Here is a 16,139-nt window from a genome sequence, read left to right as displayed (position 1 = left end):
ACAGAGAAGAGGACCCGGGTTGCAGCTGCAAACCAGGAGGAGCCAGAGGTGGAGGGTATGGAAATGGTCTCCTGAACTCATTGTAATAAGAACCGCCTTCTCGGGGACAGGTTATGAATATGTATAGGCGTTCCTAAAACTTTCATGAATATGGAACACTTTACTGCATTTAACCAAGCTGATAGCTACTGGAAATTTACACACGTATTAGGTGAAATGATTCCCCGTGTGTCCGGCGCCGTGTAAATACATACCTTCTTTACAATCTCAAGGGTTGTAAGGTCATTTCAGCACCTCATTTTGGCGAGCCAGCCAGGAGGAAGTTCTGCTTGGCTACATGAGCAGCTGGGAACGGACGGCTTTGGCACGCCCCGAAGTTTTGTCGGAAAACCTGCGCTCCCAGCTGGTCATTTGTGGGAGCAGACAAAAGACCTCCGGCAAAAGCAGCGGATAAGGTATGTTGTAATAAAATTGCATTTAATTGCATTTGGCGGGGAGCCAGTAAGACGTGGAGGGACGCCCCATGCGTGGCCAGAGTTTCCGCAGTGGTAAAGGTACCTGGGAAGTGAGGGCTGCTGTCCTGAGAGTCGGCCGCTGGCGATCTTGGGAGTAGGTTGAGCAACCCCGAGATTTCTGCGTCTCGAGTTTGGGAGCCAGGATGGACCTTTGCTAATGATGATTTTAGCTAGGTGAAAGGTAATGCAGAAATCTCTCTTTTTGCAGCTGCTGGAAAAGGTAATAGTCAGTGAAATAGGAATAATAGTTGATCTGTAACTGCGTGTTATCTTTTATAAGTGCCCGGGCATTCCATGCATTCCATTCTAAATCGTAAAGTAAATCGTAAGTCGTAAAACCAACCAGCCGTGTGTGTGAGCTGCGTGAGTGTGTGCTAATTACAGTAATTACTGTTTATGGTGGTACGCTTTAGCCTGTGATCTGTATAAAGCAGAAGATGAGCTTAAAACACCTTGATTTAAGTCACGTGGCATGAGTTAAATTACAGTGTGTGCGATGTAAGAGAGTATATGCAAAGAAATATGGTTTTCGCCCACCAAAATCAGGAACATAATAACAAAATGGGAACCGGTTCCGTTAAAATACTAAAATACCATCTTGCTCTTCTTAGGATGAATCCTTACACATTGGAGTAACTTAGTGGGGAAACCTGATAAAAGAAAGTTTGAAACAATATTGTATTCACTTGTGGTTTGAATGTGGGGTTATAGCAATTAGTGGCAATTAATGTTGTTCTGCAGAACTTGGGAAAACAGGATGAAGTACAGTACTGTAAGTTAATTTGTTCTTATTGTTATTTAATAATTTTGAGACCAGGAAAGGATTTAAGTTGTTAAACTCTGATCCGTATGGAATTTATGTGCTAGTCAGAGATATGGAAAAAGAACAAACTAAATGTTATGATGGATGTGAGCTTGGGAGATTGTATTTAAAAGTGGTTTGTAAGTGGCTAGAATATGAACTGAATTGGATCTAGGAAAATAGAAATAATGGACTTATGTTTAATATGCTGTTTTTCTGACATCTGCAAAAGGTAAATGGGACTGAGGAATGTAACTATTGCTGAGCTAATTGGAATTGCATATAAAGTTTATTATGACTGGAATTAAATGGAAAACCAAAAAAGTGAAATATCCCAGGCCTGTGCTGTAACATAAATTTCAGGTCTGTGCCAAGCTGCAAGATAAACTCAACCTCCTCCGTCCGTGTGGCCTTGCCTGTGTCTAAACTGCAGCAAGGAGAGAAAGAAGGAAAAAAATAGAAAAACCGCTGCTTCAAGCGGAGGGGGGGGGGAGGGCAAGCTGTATGCCTCTCAGGGTAGCCTGACACCCGAAATGGTGCAAGCTCCCCTAGAGAAGTTATAGAAACTGAGAGCAACAGAAAGTAGTAATTTGGAAATGTTGTTAGATGAAGCTTGGAGAGTATTCAGTAACAGGGAAAAGGAAGATTGTTAAAAGGATAAGGGAAAGGATAGGAAAGTAGGGAACTAAAGAGGTTGGAAGGCTTTGAAAGCCTTTAGAGAGAGAGATCAATGTATACTGGGAAAATGAATGTCGGGGAAGGTACAGAGGAAGTAGGCAGAGAGAGAAACGGACAGTAGCAAGTTTTGAAAAAGACTGACGGGAACCTGGAATGAACAGAAAGAAGTGGAATTTTTGGTAGATTGCCAATAAGTAACATAGTAGGTAAAGGGAGTCACTGGCTAAAGTGAAAGGGCATATTTTTGTGAACCTTTGAAGTACAAATTGGCTAAACAAGTAGGTATTGATAAATTTCTATATATGCCCAATTCCCCAAAACCTTTTTGGGGAGAAATTTTTTGGAACAAATGGATGCAGTAATCAGATTTGGAAAAGGAGAAATTACTCTGGAGGTAAATGATCGGCAATATATGAAAATAATGGGCTTGCATTTAGCAACTGTTCCCACAGAAGGCAAGATTAATGAAGTGTACAAATATGTATAAGTATATATTTTATTTATTTATATATAGTATATACATATATACTGCTTTATATGTGTGTACATACATTATATATTTATATATATATATATATATATATATATATATATATAAAAAACATTTATGAAGCTGTAGAAATTAATTTCTTATAGCCATGAAAACATAGGTATAAAATGGCAAAAACATTCTTCAGTAAGAGCTAATTGAATGATTAAAGTTTAAATGTGAATAGAAAGTAATTAGACAAAAGTAGAAGTCTGGGTCAGTTCTCTCACTTTACCAGGCTGCAGAACAAGCCAACCCTGACATGTCTGGGGTGGACAGGGGAACTTCCAGAGGGCAGAGAGGTGCCAAAAGGTTGGAGATGCACAGACAAGATGGAACATATTAGAGGACTATGGACCCCTCCAAGGAGGCCCAGAAAAGGGGCCCCCAGTGCAAATCCTGTCACATGCAAAGAAGAGACCAATCCTGTCAGCTGGACTGAGAGTTTCCTGCATCAAGGCCCAGCCCAGCAGGATGACCATGCCATAATACTGGAGCAGACTTAAGGCTTTGCACGGTGCTGCAAGACACAAGCAACACTGTCTACAAAAATGGAAAACCAGAACAAAATGCCAGCTTCAGAAGAACATGTGTGTGAGGACAATAAGGAAAAAACTCCCAAAAGAGACCACGTGAACCAGAAAAACTGGCCAATGGGCCTGTGAACAGCAAACTGGATTTCAAGATCAGTGTCACACAGAGGGGGCAGGTGGTGGTGGGGGAGCTCCCTTTGCCAGTGGTTCTGAGGGATCTTACAGATCCTGTAGGACCATTCTGGGGTGCAGGCTGGTGCTAAATGTTTCCTTGTCCTTGGGCTGATGACCTTATAGATTGTTTCAAAAAGCTCTGAGTGAGGGGAGAAATCAGGAGCATGTTGTGACTTGTCTGTGTACCTGTCTGGGTCTGCAGTGACCAAAGAAAGGGGAACAGACATACAAGTGTGCATGAACCAATGCAGGCACATCACAAGAAGCAAACAGAGGCCATGAATTCAATTGCAAAGAGCAATTTGGGGGATCTCTGAAGTAGCACCTAAGCTCCCAGGCAGAGGTGACACAAGCAGGGACGCAGGTGCTGCAGCAGTTCGGCCCTGGTAGAAGATTACTGGGCCTGCTGAGCTCGCCTGTATTTCAAGGCTCCAAGCAGGCGCAGCCTTGCGCTCTTTCTCACAACAAAGCAGGAATCTCAGGCGCAATGATAAGGTGCCTTAGAGTTTCTCACAGGCCTATGTTATCTAACACAGAGGTTCTACTTGTCAAGCATACAAGGTCAGTAAAACAATTAGTGTGATGTATGTGCTTTTTTCTACACCCCAGCTGCAGTTGCTTCAGTGTATTTACAATTAGCCTCCTCACCATTCTTGCACAATTCCCATACAAAGTGACCATGGTGTTCAAAGGAAAAAAAAAAGGAAAAAGACTGGAGAAGTCTAAATCGCAACCAAGTCCCCTCATATTCCGTTAGTAAAGTTTATCTGCATTTGAGTTAAATTCACTGTCCAGTGTGTGGCGGATGCACTCGACACACCACCCCCCCACCCCCCCCCCCCAGCCAAACCAGGAGCAGTTTGGTCCAGGGTCCAGAGGAGGTAAAGGCCTGAGCCGTAGCCAGACCAAGAACTCCTTTTGGGAAACCCACAAGGAAGCAGAATGACGCACTGAACACCGGTAGCTTGTGGGCACAGAGAGTCTCGTGCATACCTTTCCCACTGAATGAAATTTGACTACGAGTCAACCACTTTATTCCATAAATCTGACAGCCTGAGTGAGCCTACTTTGAACTCTCTCGGCTAAATAAGCTGTCTGTATGGCAATGGTTTTATTACTCACAGGTCAGTGGATGAGCCCAGTTTAAGTTTCATATCAATCATTTAGCTGAAGTAAATGCATACTGAATATAATGAATCATCTAGAAGTATAAAGTTGTGCGATTTTTAATATACTCTCTGCTTCCTGTTACTTAGTAAGCTGGAGTTGCTGAAATCTTAAGCTGTAAAGTTCTGCTCATATTTACCAAAAGCAACTATGAACTACACTGAACACTTGCAAGATAAGGCCTGTTTTGCACTTCGATGAGAAGAAAAGGATTTATTCAGACAAAACAGCACCTACAAGGTTATGGACTATAAACAACATCTACAGCTGAACAAAGCAAAAGCACATATGATATCACTGAAAAGGATCCAATGAGAAGCAAGAAGACCCCAAAGTGAAATATTGCTATTGGACTGAATCATGGTATGAATGGTCTGTAGAGATATAAAAGTCTATGGTTTTCTATGCTCGGGTGGAACCTCTGCACAGGTACCCAACTTGAGCCAGCCCTCGTACTATTCTACTCCTTTTTTTTTTTTCTGAGAATTTTGTTTCCTGAAAGTCTGCTCTGCACATGGTTATCAGACCAGAGCAAACGACTATCAGGGAGGGAACGCCTGAAAGTTTGCTTTCACGAACGGGTACAGGCCTCGCCTGAATGTCTGCCTTCGGAGCTCTAAAATACAGACTCTGGAGCGAGCGGTTATCAGGGAGAGAAAAATCCTGAAAGTTTGCACTGCGATGGATGCAGGCCTTGCCTGAAAGTCTGCCTCCAGAGCTCCAAGACACAGACCCCCAAGCGAACGGTTATCAGGGAGGGAAGACGCCTGATAGTTTGCTTTGTGAATGGGTACAGGCACCTGGAGAGGTAAGCAACATTTGGCTTGACATATTTCCCCCATGCAGTAAATAATAGAGTGAACCTGCCACCGAACTATTTTAAGTCGCGCTTCTCTTTGAGAAACCTAAACATTGTTCTGCAGTAAGCAGAACCCTAAATTACTCCTCCGCGACACAGTGTTTGATTTTATACATGAATGAAGTAGCAAAATGTAGACATTTCTATGCTGCCGCTTCTCTTAAAAGATATTTACTATGCTCCTGGGGAGATAGGAAGCTTGGGGGTGGGGGGTTGTACAAATCCCCTTTTCGAAGCTGCTAAAAGGTGAATTGCTGATCTGAACAGAAGCCAAGTGGCAACCCAGTTTGCAAGCCAGGATGCTTACAAGGTGATTGTGGCAGAGGTGGATACACAATGGCAGGCAGGCTTGGTGGATATGAGACAGTTTTCCAAACACAATGATGGTGTAAAGTACATCTGAACGATGATAGATAAATTATCCAAACATGCCTGGGCCATTGGTCTAAAAGGAAAAAAGGGGCCCTGAATTGGCCCGGGCTTTTTAAAGCAATTTTTGCATGGAGCACAAGCCTCAGAAATTACAGATCCACCTGGGAAAAGACTTTTTAAACCAGTGTTTAAACAAGCTGTTAAAGCAGCATAATATTTGCCATTTTGTTACTAATAGTGAAGTAAAAGCCTCCATCATACAGCGTTTTAACAGGATGCTCAAAACCGAGAAAAGAGAGATATTGCAGCACACAACAATTTCACTAACTTGATGTGTTCTCAGAGTTTATAAAGAGGTACAACTACAGCTTCCAGACAACTATTAGAGCAAGGCCTGTGGATGTGAACTTGTAAGAAATTATTATCTTGCCAATATAATAGGTTCAGGCAAGATCTCTCAGCAAAGCATATTTTATTAACAGTTTTGCAAGACCAGGTGATCTACCTAAGGTAGGCACACCGAACAGGGCAAAAGCTCTGGAAGCGAGGTCAGGCTTTGCATGAAGATTACAGAGCCATGGTTCACACTTGCAGGGAGAAGACAGGAAAGGCCAAAGCTCAACTGGAGTGGAAACTGGCCAGTGTTGTGTCAGACAACAAGAAAGGCTTTTTTAAGTATTGTCACGGAGGCACCCCAAAAGTCAATTTAGGCAGGCAACAAGCTCCAAACAGACTTTATTCTAGCCAGAACAGTTTAGCCGAGAAACCAACTAGAAACAGGATTTATTCAAATTATTTAGCATGCCAACACCATTATAAAACACAGGTTTGAATACCAGTTGAGGAAAATATTATTATTGTACGACTACAGAAGAATAATGAGGATCCACAACACGCATTTGCTCACCAAAAAAAAAAAAAAAAAAAACCAGAACAAGAGGCCTCTTTCACTCATGGGTACCCAGCAGAAAATAATCACTTGCTTAGGGTGGGTGAGGGCTCACTCAAGGATATATCCAGAAGGAAAATCACTCACCAAAGAAAAGGCAAGTGTAGCAGTTGCACATTCCCCTGAGATCTGGAGCCTTCAATGGGGCAGTTGATGGCTCTTTAGCACCTTTTGTGCCACACTGTTCCTGTCCCCATGTACACACCCAGGGTGATACCAAGGTGCTGACAGCCACATCTTCCCCCAGGCAGGGTGACTTCACCTCCACCCAGTTTGGAGGGCAGGAGGGGTGGGACCCTCAGTCAATTGACAGGGTCCTTAACAAAGGAGGTGCCCAGAGTAGCTGCAAAGCTCCTGGACTATGTTGTAATGCTCACAGACAGATCTGACCAGGCTATAAAACAGGGTCCCTGCCAAAGACCCCCTTTAAGTGGTCTTCTTGGAGCAGCGGGTCTGTGAACTGGAGCCCTCCCCTTAGACTGGGACGCTGTCTAAGGAGACTTCCCGGGATTGAGAGCACCTCGCCTCCTCGTTTGGGTGAGTGGTTATTTACTAGATATATCCTTGCCTAACCCAAGTAATTGTGAGTCCTTGCCTAACCAGGCGAGTGATTGTTTCTTGTGGGTACCCTGGAGTGAGAGTGTAATAAGTGATGGTCAAAATTGTTATTGTTGAACAAATCGCGTAGGATTCAATTATATTATGCATATTGTTGTAAGCAGTAACTGCACTTGTGCAAGTTTGATTATGTTTTGTAGAACCTTGTAGTAGTAGTTAAGCCAACGCCTGGATGGTGCAACAGATAACAGAGCGCCCGGATGGTGCAACAGATAACAGAACTCCAGAGGCAGAAGCACCCAGCGACACCCAGCAACATCTTCCACCAATCCGGAGCTGGTAGACGCGCGTGGACAGCCCGTGGACACTGTTGACTAGCCAACCAGGAGCTAACTCGTCAGGGTGTCCCAGCGCGTGAACGAGTGTATAACATATATAAGCACATACGGAAAGTTGAGTGTGTGCCGTTGGCGGAACTGAGCTTCCCCCGGTCACCCAGCGCTGTTTTGCCTGATTACCGCTTGCTTTAATTTGTCAACTTTAATAAAGATGATCGATTGGCTCAAAAACACGACTTTATTTATAACAAATTTTGGTGCCGTGACTCGGATTAAGGATTTCTGGGAGGGACTCCTAAACTTCAGGGAGGCGCCCCGTCCCGTTTTCAGATGGCCCTGGAGTGGACGAAGGATCGCCCTGAAACCTTAACCTCCGAACCCTAAATTTAGGTAATTAGGCAAAAGAATTGAACCCCGTAAAACTTTGTGCATGAAGAACCGGACGAAGACCCCAGGGACGGTAAGTATAGAAAGCGATTCCATTCGGTTGGGGTGGGTTTCCTGGAGTGTGCTTGAACGAGATGCCCCCCCCTTTTGGGGAGGAAGCAAAGCGAGTGTGGACCCTGCCGTAAGGCAGGGCGGGACTCTCTAGTAGTGCGGTTCTCATTGCCCGCGAGGGCGTGAGCCACGAACGAGGGGGGTGTGTGTGTGTGTGTGAAAGAAGGCACTCCAGAAGATGGGACAGAAGAAGAGCAAGCCTTCTGATCCCATGGGGAAGGGACCCAAGGAGAGGTTACCAGATATTCCCCGAGATTCCCCATTGGGCCTTATGCTCAAGAATGGGGAAGGTGCGTCTTGCACGCGAAACAAAAGTAAGGAGAAGATGGTTTATTATTGCATGCATGTCTGGGGAAATCAGCAGATTAGACCAGATCATTTATTTTGGCCAATTTTTGGGTCGTGTGAGAATTGGATTTGTCAGGCCCTAAATCTTTATGTAAATGATAAGGAGCCCTTTAATCCTGAGGAGAGCGAGTATGCGCGTTGTTGGCTACCTTCTGCTACTCGCGCTGGGATTTTCGCCTTAGGTGAAAAGAAATCTGGCCGCAAAAAGAGGGTCCCTGAGGAACCTCCACCCCCTCCCCCTCCCTATGATCCCCCGCCAGTAGCAAATCCAAGACCCCCCTCTCCCCCTATGCCTTCGGCTCCTGAGGAGGATTCCGATTCTTCGGGGTCAGTTAGAGGGACCCAAAGACTCACGAGGAGTCAAGCTAGACAGCAAACAACATCAGGAACAGGACAACAAGCATCATCAGAAACAGGGCTATATCCATTACGAGAAATAGCGATGGGAGGTCCACAACCCGGGGTGGGATTTGTGTCAGTGCCTCTAAACTCGGGGGATGTAAGAGAATTTAAGAAGGAAATGGGGAGTTTGTTAGAGGATCCCTTAGGAGTTTCGGAAAGGATAGACCAGTTTCTAGGACCTAACCTATATACCTGGGATGAACTGCAAGCTATTTTAGGGATACTATTTACCGCGGAAGAGCGGGAGATGATTCGGAGGGCTGGGATGAGAGTCTGGGACCAACAACACCAACAAGGGCCGGGCGCTGACATTAAGTGGCCCCAGCAGCGCCCTAATTGGGATAATCAAAACCCGGAACACAGGGGCCATATGGGAGATCTCCGCACTATAATCGTACAAGGGATTAAGGAATCGGTCCCTCGAGGGCAGAACATAAATAAAGCCTTTAATGAACAACAAAAGAAAGATGAGACTCCCACAGAATGGTTAGAAAGATTAAGAAAGAGCTTGCAGCTTTACTCCGGGATAGACCCTACGACACCGGTCGGGCAAGTTCTTTTAAAAACTCAGTTTGTGGCGAAGTCATGGCCGGATATTAGAAAGAAGTTAGAAAAGTTGGAAGATTGGCAAGAGAAAGGGTTGGACGAGTTGCTAAGGGAAGCGCAGAAGGTTTATGTGAGAAGGGAGGAAGAGACCCAGAGGAGACAAGCTAAAATTCTGGTAGCGGCAGTTCGAGAAGGACAGAGAACGGCTCCACAGAAGGGAGGGCCACCACGCATAGGTGGGAATGGGCCACCTCAGGGAAGCCAAGTCGGACCGAAGGATTTGAGAGAAATAGAATGTTTTTACTGCCAGAGGAAGGGGCATATGCGTAGGAATTGTAGGAAACGTATACAGGATGAAAAGATGTATCACGCGGAGTAGGGGTGTCAGGGGCTCTATCTGCTGGGGACTTCTAAAACAACAGAGCCCTTGATAAAATGGAAGTTAGGTCCCCAGCGTCAGGAAATAGAATTCCTGGTGGATTCGGGGGCAGAAAGATCTACTGTCCAAACTGTGCCCCGGGGATGCACCCCCTCCTCGGAGAAAATACAAGTAATAGGAGCAAAAGGAGAACCCTTTTTTGTACCCGTAATTAAAGGAGTAGAAATAGAATCCCCATCCCGAATAGGGGTAGGGTCCTTTTTATTAGTATCTGAAGCCGAATATAACCTATTAGGAAGGGATTTAATCGTCGAATTGGGAATTAGTTTGGAGGTAAAAGATCGAGAATTGAAAGTAAAACTGTACGCTTTAACAACCGAAGACGAAGCTAAGATCAATCCTGAAGTATGGTACACTCCCGAGTCGGTTGGAAAATTAGATATTCCACCGATTACAGTGACAATAACGGATCCGGAAGTACCGATACGTGTTAAACAATACCCTATATCACAGGATGGGAGACGCGGGCTGCAACCTGTAATTGATCGATTATTACAACAGGGACTGCTAGAACCATGCATGTCGCCCCATAATACCCCCATATTACCCGTGAAGAAATCAGATGGGTCCTATCGTTTAGTGCAAGACCTCCGTGAAGTAAATAAAAGGACGGTAACTAGATTTCCAGTAGTGGCCAACCCTTACAACCTAATGAGCCAGTTGTCCCCAGAATTGTCCTGGTATAGTGTAATTGACCTAAAGGATGCCTTCTGGGCCTGTCCTTTGAGGGAAGAGTGTCGTGACTATTTTGCCTTTGAGTGGGAGAACCCTGATACCCATCGGAAACAACAACTTAGATGGACGGTTCTTCCACAGGGGTTTACTGAATCACCAAACCTCTTTGGACAGGCCCTGGAACAAGTCCTGGAAGATTTCGAACTGGAACCTGGAGTAGTTTTGGTACAATATGTAGATGACCTATTAATAGCTGGAAAAAGCCAAGATAGTGTGCGAAGCACCAGCATTAAGTTATTAAATTTCTTGAGCCTAAAGGGTTTAAAGGTATCAAAATCTAAACTGCAATTTACTGAGGAAGAAGTAAAATATCTAGGGCACTGGCTGAGTAAAGGGACTAAGAGACTAGATCCAGAGCGAGTAAACGCTATTTTGTCCCTCCAGCCTCCCAAGAATAAAAGGCAAGTGCGACAACTTTCAGGTCTTTTCAGCTACTGTAGACAGTGGATTGAAAATTACAGCAACAAGGTTAAGTTCTTATATCAGAAGCTAGTGGGGGAAGGTCTGATGAAATGGAGTACAGAGGATGACGAGCAATTAGAAAACTTAAAAACTGATTTAGTAAATGCCCCAGTACTGAGTCTGGTGGATACCCGGAGGCCTTTCTATCTATTTGTTAACACGGAGGGTGGAACGGCCTTTGGGGTCCTAACGCAAGAATGGGCAGGTAAAAAGAAACCCGTGGGGTATTATTCCAAGTTATTAGATCCAGTCAGTCGTGGTTGGCCTACCTGTTTACAGGCCATAGTTGCTACTGCCCTCCTAGTCGAAGAAGCTGGGAAAATAACTATGGGAGGAGAATTAAAGGTATACACCCCCTCATAATATACGAGGGGTATTACAGCAGAAAGCTGACAAATGGATCGCCAGGTTACTGAAATATGAAGGAATCCTATTGCACTCTCCCAAGTTAGAGCTTGAAACCACTAATTTGCAGAATCCAGCCCAATTTTTGTACGGGGAACCGAGCGAATCTCCTTCCCATGATTGTATCAGGGTAACAGAATATCAAACCAAGATAAGGGAGGATTTAGAGGAAGAGGAGTTGTTATGTGGAGAAAAATTGTTTGTAGATGGATCATCTCGGGTAGTGGACGGGAAAAGGAAGTCAGGATACGCTATAATAGACGGGAACAGTTGGACAATTAAAGAATCAGGTCCCCTTAACATAAGTTGGTCGGTACAAGTCTGCAAACTATTCGCAGTATTGAGGGCATTACAGTTGTTAAAAGATAAGAGAGGAACAATATTTATGGATTCTAAATATGCATTTGGGGTAGTTCACACGTTCGGAAAAATTTGGGAAGAGAGGGGCCTAATGAATTCTCAAGGTAAAGGATTAATACATGAGACCTTAATAAAGCAAACTTTGGAGGCATTAAGAGGGCCCAAACAAATTGCGGTAGTTTATGTAAAGGGCCATCGAAAGGGAACCTCCACGCAAATAAGAGGGAACAATTTAGCAGACGAGGAAGCTAAGAAAGCTGCGTTACTGGTAATAAAAGCAGTCGAACAAGATCCTGTACAAACTAAGTATGCTATGAGATTTACAAATCAGGAAAAAGGAAAATTGGAGCAAATGGGAGTAGTTGAACGAGAAGGAAAGTGGTGGCTACCTGACGAGAGGGAAATGCTCCCGAAAGGAGTAGCTTGGCGAGTTTTGAGAGAGTTTCATAGGCAAACCCATTGGGGAGTACAGGCTCTGGTAGATCAATTCGCTAATAAATATATGACCCTGGGAGTGTATGATCTAGCAAAAAGAATCGTTGGAGAATGTTTAACATGTCAAAAGATAAATAAACAGCGCCTTAGGGAAAGAGTCCCTGGGGGGAGGCAACTAGCCAAGAAGCCATTCGAAAGGATTCAGGTAGACTTTACGGAGTTACCGAAGGTAGGCAGATATAAGTATCTCCTAATTTGGGTAGATCACCTAACTCACTTTGTTGAAGCCTTTCCAGTAGCTCGGGCCACTGCAAGGACGGTAGTAAAAATATTATTAGAGCATATCATACCTAGATATGGGATCATGTCAGTTATCGATTCGGACAGAGGGCCCCATTTTACTTCCAAAATAATTAGAGAAACGTTAGAAGCTCTGGGAACCAAATGGGAGTATCACACTCCTTGGCACCCCCAGAGTTCAGGGAAAGTTGAAAGGATGAACGGAGAAATTAAAAAGCACCTAACCAAATTAATGATAGAGACCAAAATGAGCTGGGTGAAGTGCCTCCCCTTAGCCCTCTTGAACATAAGGACACAACCGAGGGCTGATACAGGACTTTCCTCCTTTGAAATGTTATATGGAGCGCCCTATGATTTGGAGAAACCAATAGAACACCCTAAAGTGGAAGAAAAGATGTTACAAGAATACCTTATAGAGCTCATGAAAAGGAGGCAAGAACTGTTAAAGTGAGGCCTGGTGGTTCAAAGACCACCTTTAGATATAGCAATACATAGTATTAAACCAGGAGATCAAGTACTCATAAAAACATGGAAGGAATCATCGTTAACCCCTCTCTGGGAGGGACCTTTCCTTGTTTTACTCACCACAGATACCGCAGTCCGCACCGCGGAAAGAGGTTGGACACACGCTAGTCGAGTAAAGGGTCCTATCCTGCACACAGACTGGGAAGTCGCCGGGAAACCGGATGAGTTGAAGCTGACCTTCAAGAGGAAACAGGCACGTGACGCATAGCCCTGGATACCAGGCTTTTTATGGACAATTGTAAGGAATTACAGAAGTCGCACATCGCATGTCCTGTATGTAAGCAATGCAATCCGTGGGTATGTCGCGTGTGTAACGGGTGCGGGATACAGCAGTGGAAAAAGTTTCCTTATGTTGAACGATGGTGTAATGAGTGTTGGGGAGAAACCTTAGATACCGTTAGGATATTAATAATCACTGGACGAGAACGTAGCACGGATCCTAGGTACGAATACTGTAGAAGAGATTGGTACAAAACGGTTGCACAATTAGAGGAAGAACTTATAGTTAGGGATATAGAGTGTAGTAAAACTATTCAGGTACCCTCTGGACTGTAAGTCCAGACATTTGGGAAATAACCAAGAGGAAGTGTAAGAAGCGTTTTGGTAAGAAAAGATACAGGAAGTGTTCCAAACCCTGTGAGGATTCGGGACAGTGGCCAAAACCTTGTATTTGAAAATAGCCCTATTGGGTTGAGTATTGGAAAGTGGGTTGTGGCAGAACAAGGAGAGAATTCAGGAGGCAGTCCCCTGAAGACTACAACTGCTGCCGAGAAGATAACTTACCCGGCTACTCTGAAGCAACAGAATAGGCCCAGGGTAAGGCAGAGGGGTATCCTTGTGGGGATTGGCAAGTGCCTCCGAAAACTTCTAAAATAAAGCAGCTCCGTTAAGCAGAACAACCCTCAACAAAATGAACCTCCACTGGCTGATTTTACTGGTTTTACTTATCAAACCCTAAACTATACTCAACCCAACCTAACCACTGGTTGCTGGTTGTGTTATAATGTTAATCCACCCTTTTATGAAGCTATAGGGGATAATCGTCTGTATACCATAAGCAAGGAGTCTGCACCTATTCAGTGTCTTTGGGAAAAGCAGAAAAGAGGGATAACTATGCAACATGTAACTGGGATAGGGACTTGTATAAGTAAAGTACCAAATTCCAAGAGGTCACTTTGTGGGAATATCATACCAAGCCTTAATGAAACCACAGGATATATTATTCCCCCGAATGGAACAAAATGGATATGTTCCAGGATGGGACTTACTCCATGTGTGTCTTTAAAGGTGTTTAACAGTTCCCGAGAGTATTGCATGTCAGTTACCATTATTCCAAGGATATTATATCATCAAGAAGATGTGATGTATGATATTTGGGATACAGGGCTCCATCGTACCAAGCGAGAACCCATTACGGCTATTACTATAGCCACGTTGCTAGGGTTAGGGGTAGCCGGAGCAGGAACAGGGATAGCTTCACTTGTTCAACAAAATCAAGGATTCAATTCCTTGAAGACTGCGATAGATGAGGACCTAGAGAGAACTGAAAACTCCATAACCGCCTTAGAGATCTCTAACCTCACTATCTGAAGTGGTGTTACAAAACAGGAGAGGGATGGATCTCCTTTTCTTACAGCAAGGGGGACTATGCGCAGCCTTGAAGGAAGAGTGTTGTTTTTATGCAGATCACACAGGGGTAGTCCGAGACTCGATGGCAAAATTAAGGGAGAGACTGGAACAGAGAAAAAGGGAAAGAGAAGCTGCAAAAGGGTGGTACGAGTCTTGGTTTACTCAGTCCCCGTGGCTAACTACATTGCTATCCACAGTAGCTGGACCCTTGATAATATTATTACTTACCCTAACCTTCGGACCCTGTATCCTAAATCGAATTATTGGACTAGTTAAAAGCCGTGTAGAGCAGGTGCACCTTATGCTGCTACAGAAACATGGAACTGATGAAGAAGCTGAAATGACCTTACTAGCCCGAGAAGCGGTAACTCGATTTGATCAACAAATAAATGAGTAAAAAGGAAAGGGGGGAATTGTAATAAGTGATGGTCAAAATTGTTATTGTTGAACAAATCGAGTAGGATTCAATTATATTATGCATATTGTTGTAAGCAGTAACTGCGCTTGTGCAAGTTTGATTATGTTTTGTAGAACCTTGTAGTAGTAGTTAAGCCAACGCCCGGATGGTGCAACAGATAACAGAACTCCAGAGGCAGAAACACCCAGCGACACCCAGCAACATCTTCCACCAATCCGGAGCTGGTAGACGCGCGTGGACAGCGCGTGGACACTGTCGACTAGCCAACCAGGAGCTAACTTGTCAGGGTGTCCCAGCGCGTGAACGAGTGTATAACATATATAAGCACATACGAAAAGTTGAGTGTGTGCCGTTGGCGGAACTGAGCTTCCCCCGGTCACCCAGCGCTGTTTTGCCTGATTACCGCTTGCTTTAATTTGTCAACTTTAATAAAGTTGATTGATCGGCTCAAAAACACGACTTTATTTATAACAAGAGGACTCTGTTTTTGTTTCTTGTGAGTGAATGCATGCATGTTGTGGATCCTCATTATTCTTATCCTGTCGTACCCCAATTATCTCCTCAACTGATATCTGAACCTGTATTTTATGTTGTCAGAGTGCTATAAAATTGTATAAACCCTGATTCTAGTTGGTTTATTGGCTGCACCTTTCCAGCTAGAATAAAGTCTTAGAAGTTGTTGCCCACCTAAAATTGACTTTTGGGGTGCCTCTGTGACAGCGAGGGCACTTAGTCCCAGGAAGTCTCCTTAGACAGCATCCCAATCTAAGGGGAGAGCTCTGTTCACAGACCTGATGCTCTGAGGAGACCACTCAAAGGGGGTCTTCAGCAGGGCCCCCATTTTATAGTCTGGTCGGTTCTGGCTGTGGTCATTAAGAACATGGTCGAGAAGCTTCTCAGCTTCTCTGGGCACCTCCTTTTGTTGAGAAACCTGTCTATTGATCAGGGGTCACCTCTACTGCCCCAGTTGGGGGGGGTGAATGTGACTGGAGTCACTGTGCCCTGGGGTGGGGCACGTGATTGCCAGCACCTTGGCACCAAACTGTGTGCGTGAGGACAGGCACAGTGGGGCACAAAAGGTGCTAAAGAGCCATCAACTGCCCTATTGAAAGGTCTGGATCTCATTGGGGGGGGGTGTGCAACTGCCACACAATCCACCCAGT

The 16,139-nt window shown here is 44.5% G+C and overlaps 1 long non-coding RNA gene across 5 annotated transcripts; it reads left to right on the top strand.

The window, feature by feature from the left end:
* Nucleotides 1-246: 246 nt before the first annotated feature.
* Nucleotides 247-15,450, top strand: LOC308051372. Of its 5 annotated transcripts, none has more exons than XR_013923470.1 (5): nucleotides 247-455; nucleotides 2,763-5,206; nucleotides 6,984-7,115; nucleotides 7,337-7,934; nucleotides 12,967-15,450. It is a non-coding gene; the product is annotated as an uncharacterized lncRNA (long non-coding RNA). The 5 variants fall into 5 exon arrangements; XR_013923471.1 differs by having other exon boundaries at nucleotides 6,224-7,115; XR_013923472.1 differs by having other exon boundaries at nucleotides 410-455; nucleotides 4,488-5,206.
* Nucleotides 15,451-16,139: the final 689 nt, after the last annotated feature.

The sequence above is a fragment of the Nesoenas mayeri genome (assembly GCF_963082525.1).
Source record: "Nesoenas mayeri genome assembly, chromosome: W".
Taxonomy (NCBI): Eukaryota; Metazoa; Chordata; class Aves; order Columbiformes; family Columbidae; genus Nesoenas; species Nesoenas mayeri.
Note: the sequence above shows the minus strand (reverse complement) of the source record. Positions and strands in the feature narration are given on the sequence as shown.